The sequence below is a fragment of the Kryptolebias marmoratus genome, linkage group LG9 (assembly GCF_001649575.2).
Source record: "Kryptolebias marmoratus isolate JLee-2015 linkage group LG9, ASM164957v2, whole genome shotgun sequence".
Lineage (NCBI taxonomy): Eukaryota > Metazoa > Chordata > Actinopteri > Cyprinodontiformes > Rivulidae > Kryptolebias > Kryptolebias marmoratus.
Window position 1 is genome coordinate 27,323,535 of NC_051438.1, and position 5,859 is coordinate 27,329,393.

General features: G+C 39.3%; 1 protein-coding gene across 3 annotated transcripts in view; it reads left to right on the forward strand.

The window, feature by feature from the left end:
* The first annotated feature begins 3,588 nt into the window (after positions 1-3,588).
* Positions 3,589-5,859, forward strand: part of adad1 (adenosine deaminase domain containing 1 (testis-specific)) — a 10,970-nt gene continuing 8,699 nt past the window's right edge. Inside the window, exon 1 of one of the 3 annotated variants that reach the window (XM_025006202.2) lies at positions 3,589-3,840. The gene's annotated coding sequence lies outside the window, so the exon portion shown is untranslated. Of the gene's footprint in view, positions 3,841-3,888; positions 3,911-5,859 lie in introns of those variants that run through there. The other 2 variants (XM_025006200.2, XM_037977308.1) reach the window with 2 other exon arrangements.

Consider the following 5,859-nt stretch of genomic DNA (forward strand, 5'->3'; position numbering starts at 1 on the left):
GAGCTGAACATACTCAAGGCATCCGAGAGCTGCCTTGTGCTCGAGCAGACTCCAGTCTCATTCACAGCATGTTCCCTTGATGATGTAAGTCACGCGCATGAATGACCAATTGATGCCAAGAATGCGACGCAGGGTACGAGCTGCTGAGAGCATGAGGCACAGCACAGAAATGACCTGACCCCCCCCAAAGCCCACACAATCCACACACTGCCCCAGCTTCAGCTCGGCCTGGCCCAGATATGATCCAGAGGACGTCGGCTGGATGGGGCATAGGGCCATAGCCAGGGTTTGCAGACGGACATTAGGCCAAAGCCAGAGTTAAAATCCTATTAGTTTGAGTTGGGAATCGGATTATCGTCGTCGAGAATCACTCGTCTGGCAACTAGGGTCTAATTTACGCCAATCAACGGCAATTATTGAGGGGAAGGGAGCCCCTATTAGAGAGCCTCATCCACTTAGTCTAATGAATGGGGAAGATTCAATCTTGGCTGTGGAGACGCATTGGAGGGCTGCAGCTGAATGTGACTGCACCAGCAGGCTGAAGAAAAGCGGCTGTTATTTATCAATGGAGGGGTGCTGTCAGAGCAAACAGGCGTTAGCCATGGGGCATTGTGCTCTGGTTTCTGATGCTCTGAGGGTAATCTGTTCAGTATAACAGTTTGTGTAGCTCGCTGCCCTTCATAAGCTTTATACTTGTAAAGACATGTGCACCTGCGTATGCACATATAGGTTTATTTTTTAGCATTATTCATCAACTTGAAAGTATTTAATGCTCACTAAACCGTTTTATCAACATAGAAATTGATAATAAGCACATCTAGTGGCATACAGGGAACTACATTTGTATTTATTTCTGATTTAGATTATACTATTTATCGTTTTAATGCAATCTAAATGCTTTAGTATGTTAAAGGAAACCTTTTGTTTTCTGCATAGTCCTTGTGTCAGCTCAGAATATGCTTGTTTGTTATTTAATTTATTTCACATATTGTTCCTTTAGTGAAATAAACGTGTGAAAACGGGGGGTTTATCTGCTCTTGTACTGAGTGGCGGTGATGAATCATCTGGTAACCGATTATCTTTTTATCTTAAATGTCGTCATGATTAATGTTCAACCTTCACATTCTGCCAAACCCTTCAGATTCATTGACATTCCTACACTGCCCCCTGCTGTTATAGAAGAAAGTTATGGGTTTTAGGTGTTGATAAAGTGTAAATAGGTTTAAATTTGTTCAATGCACATCACTGTGGTTAAAAGTGTAAATAAATCGAATAGGATATACTTAAATTTAAAAAATTATGCAGGATTTTCTATGACAGATATTGTAATTTCATCATAGCTGGGAATGAAAGCAAAAATAAGACTCCAAATAAGAGAATTCATTTACATATTTACCCTGCAAGTGTTTGCGGTATCTCAAATGACATCAGATCCTGTGTGTTATGACTTCTTGCATGTTTGTTGCATGCTACCCTGTAGTGCCTCTCTCTCTCTATCTTTTGCATTTAGCTTAAAAAAACATTAATTACAAAGGAAAGAAAAAACACTTTCTATCTGAGTTGGATGGTTGCGTCCTGATAATCTCACACATTGAGGGAAATTCCGAAACCTTTCAAATAGTTTTCTGTTGGGGTTTAGCTTTTCCAAAATTGGTGAAAGGGTGCACAAAGTTATTAGCAACAGCAAATATTTCCAGTGGGGAGCGTTTCACTTCCGATTGAGGTGGTTATGATATTTCCGTGCTGAACAAACAACCTCATAATTAACAGATAAACGTTGCCTATGCTATACAGATTAATCTATGCATTGACCTTTCAAACCCACCAGTTGAAATAAAGAAATAAAAAAATACTTTTGCTCATTTTTATTTCTGACAATTACAAGCTAAATGAAAATGCTAACCATAAACCAAAGCTAACCCTGAAAAAAAAAAGAAGTAAAACAGAGCACTGCTTCCCCAAATTCATTAACGGGCAAACTTTGTTGTGGTTCAGGCCAAACACTCAACAGAATGACTCAACTTTTTCCTTTAGCTTCGTTGCTTATGGGAACAGGGGGATGAGGTACGCAAAGTCATTTCAGACTGCGTCCTTTCCCTTTTCGAGTTTGACTGATCAACACTGAAAATTCAAACTTTGTGCCTGACGTCTGCGGGGGTGGCAAACCATATTTGTTCCTGTGGTGATCTTCACTGCTGTCTGCCTGTGGGCTGCTTGTTCCATTTTACTTTTACACTCTCATAATCACTAATCACAGTCCCTTCTGAGGATACCTTTTGGCTCATGGTTGAAATATTTTAAAACAGGCCTTAATCATAGAAAAAGTTTCAATTCTGCCAGTTGCCTGTGCACAGAGTCAAACCCCCTCCCACCCTCACTTCCCTAACCACAAGCAGTCACTTCCTCCATTTACAGGCTGTATAATGATTTAAAACTAATATATAGGTCAACATTTGCACATCGGGCTTTTTTTTTTTTTGTAGATACACCAACAGTCATTTTGGTATAGCATATATGAACACTAATGTGAAGAAGAGCCTTTTTGTTTTGCTTTGTAGATGTAATAGCTTTTTATTGAAGATCTCAAAATATTTATAAAAGACGTGGAAGACCAGTAACTTTTGAGGGCTAATCATGGTATTATCACGTGAAACTGCACAACAATAATGAAGGGTTTTAAAGCAACCTATTTACATACATTAAAAAGACCATATTATCATTGTAAGGTGACTAAATAAGCCCATTCAAGCAACTATTTTAAGCTATCTGAAATCGGGGAAAGTCCCTTCACACATTTGGCCTCTTACATCAATCCTGCAGGGTCATTGTGCATTTACGCAAAGGATACTGCCATGTAGCCCACAAATGTCTTTATATAAGAGGTGATAGAGGAAGCCCCCTTTCAATTTTATTCCTCCTCTTCACCACATAAACTGAGAAATCGAAACAAACATAATGGAAACAAATTGCTGTAATTGGCTTGAAATAGCACTTCACTAAGGCTGGGCAGGTCAAGATAAAATGTTGGTAAAACATAACTTAAGGCAGTGCATAAAGATTTCACTGTTGTTGTTTGACTTGACAGTGTTGGTTTTCTTATAAATCTCACTCAAACAACATTTAAGAAAGTAAAGACCCAGCATTCCTTGAAAACCCCTGTCTTTTATGCCAGAGTTTTAGTCTAAAATCAGCTGAGTTGTAGCCACTTTGGTCAACCTTGAAAATATCAATATAAGTAATCTCATGCAATATTGCAAGATTTGAGTCCAAAATTATTCACTTGTAGAGGTAAATGTAATGATAACTCCCTGAAAGTTTTGTAATGTCTGAACAGTGGTTCATGAGATATTTTGCTAACAGTCAGACAATGTTGACTCCAAATAATTAATTGCAAAAGTTTAAACAAACATCTGGTACAATATGTTAGCGCTCAAAATGTGTGTTGGGGATCAGTCTAAGCCACTGCCACGCCAAATATTAGGTCAATATCTGAGTTAAAACCCTTTATGGGTATTTAAAAGTCTTTTTTGGCTGTGGCAGCCATCTTGAATCGAGCTGACTCCAAAAGTGAATCAGCTGTAGATGAACATCCAAAGATTACAGAAGTAGCTAGATTGGAAACAAACGGACACGAAACAAAAACGAGAAAGAAATAGCGCCGTGAATCATCTTGTTGTTCCAACGATCTTTGCACGCTGTCGCGGCGCACGTGAGGTGACGGTTTACGTCCCAGAAGCTTCGGACCTGAACGTTGGTGAACGTTGGCCTCGGACTGTCCGTTGAAAAGCACTCTGCGTCGGTGAAAAACTCAACCAACGAGTCTTTTTCGAACGAAAACAGGTAAATTTGATAAAACGTTGTGTTTAATTTTTAATTGTTAGTGTCGCAGCGTGAGCGGCATCCATCGGAGGTGAGAGAAACTTGGAAAATTGTTCGTTTTTTTCTTTTTAGGTTAATACCTAGCATGCTTGTCCAGGGGCTACAGCTAAACCGTATTCGCGTTAAATTTATGTATTCATTTATTTTTCGTAGCATCCGAAAGGTAAGAGGATTGGGAAATCAAGTTTATGAGTGAAACTGACAAAAAAAAGTTACCGGAAGTGGCAAAAATGTTAGCTAGTGTGACCTAGCCATAAAACAGGTACATGGGGGTTTAAGCTAATCTGCCCATGAAGGAAAGCTAATTCCGCTTCATATAAACTGAATAAAGTCAAACAGGCTTGTTAGAGTTGTCTATGTTATTGTAGGTAAGGTAATTTTATAAAAGAACTTATTTTAAAATCGCAGTTTGTTGAAGTGCATTTTAAAATTCTGACTTTGAGGCATGCATTAAGCTATAGATTCAGGTTCCTATTAGGAAGGAATTTTTTTTAAATATAATTGCTGTATTAGAAATGAACATAAAGGGTTTGTGACATGGTAAAAATTAATGACTGGGTAGTCATGGTTTAAGCATAAAACTCCATTTTGAATAAGGTTCTGATTGTCCAACTGCAAGCAGAAGGCAGTGAAAGCACAAAGTCTGAAGCCTGGTGGCAGTTTTAGATTTTAAGAAAACATTTGAGGCTTTTTGAAAATTATTTCCTAATGCATGATGCACAGAAAGAGCCAATTCTGAATTTAAAGGAAGAGTCAAATGAAGGAACGTCAGCTTTTTGCTGTTGCTGATGCAAAGAAGTGAGCGTCCAGTTTGACGCCCGTCTTAAATGCTTGTCTCTGTTGAGTGCCTCTGCAAAACTGTCGAAATAATAGCACCTTTTTCTGGAACTGGTCCGACGTACAGGTGAGGAAATGAGGCACAACTTCCTTTGAGCTCTTCACAAACAGACACCCCAAACAGACACATCAGATGCAGATCTGCTGCCAGTCTTCCCATCAGGGGTCCACACAGCCACACTTAGAAAAGCAACGACATGTATGAGCTGTAAAGTTTCCACCCTAGAGGACACTGCATCCATGAGCTTTATTTTTACCTCCACCAAGGAGGTTATGGTTGCGTTCACACTGCAGGCTAACGCCACCTAAATCCGATTTTTTAAAAATTGTTTGCCCCTATGAGACACACATCGGATTCTTTCATGGCAGTGTGAACGTGACAAATCCCATTTCTTTCATATCCGACAGGTGTTTTCCGTACGTTATACTGAATTGCACTCTTTGTCTTCTCTGTCTTCTTTTATCTTTTACCGTTTGGATGTACGTTTGGCCCTTTAGCACTTGTAAAGTTATAAATGCTGGTGCCGATCCTGTGCTCTAGCTCTTCATCAGTGTGATGTAGGAATGTCAAACTGCTCAGCTGGACGCCTCATGGGTCCAAGATGACCCCTCTTGATTTTAAAGCTATGGGGTCAAAGGTCAAGGCCACAGTTGACTCGTTTGTTAACACCTTTATGCTCCAGCAGGTGACCCCTTTGTTACTCTCGTTACCTTTATGGTCGGGTTTTTTGTCTGTCTGTTAGCAACATTACATAGAAACTGAAATACAAAAAAAATCCCACAACAATCGCCAGGGGTGGAAATAAAAAATTTTGTCCACCAGCCACTATGGCTGGTGGACAAAATTTTTTATCAGCCACTCAAATATTTTACCAGCCACTATTTTTTGTTGTGACAAAAAGTTATTTCATATATGATGATGATCGACGTGGGTGGAAGCAGTTGTGGTGCCCTACAAGCTGACTACTCTTGAAAAACAGAAAATAAAATAGCTTCTCATCACAACACCTAATTGGTGTTAGACTGCATGTAATCTGTAGTGGATCAAGTGCATAATATGGGTTTGCAGTGAACTGTTGTAATATTTTTAAGCGGGTTTTTTCGGGTCGAATGTTATTTAGATAATTAATTTTCCAACAACAA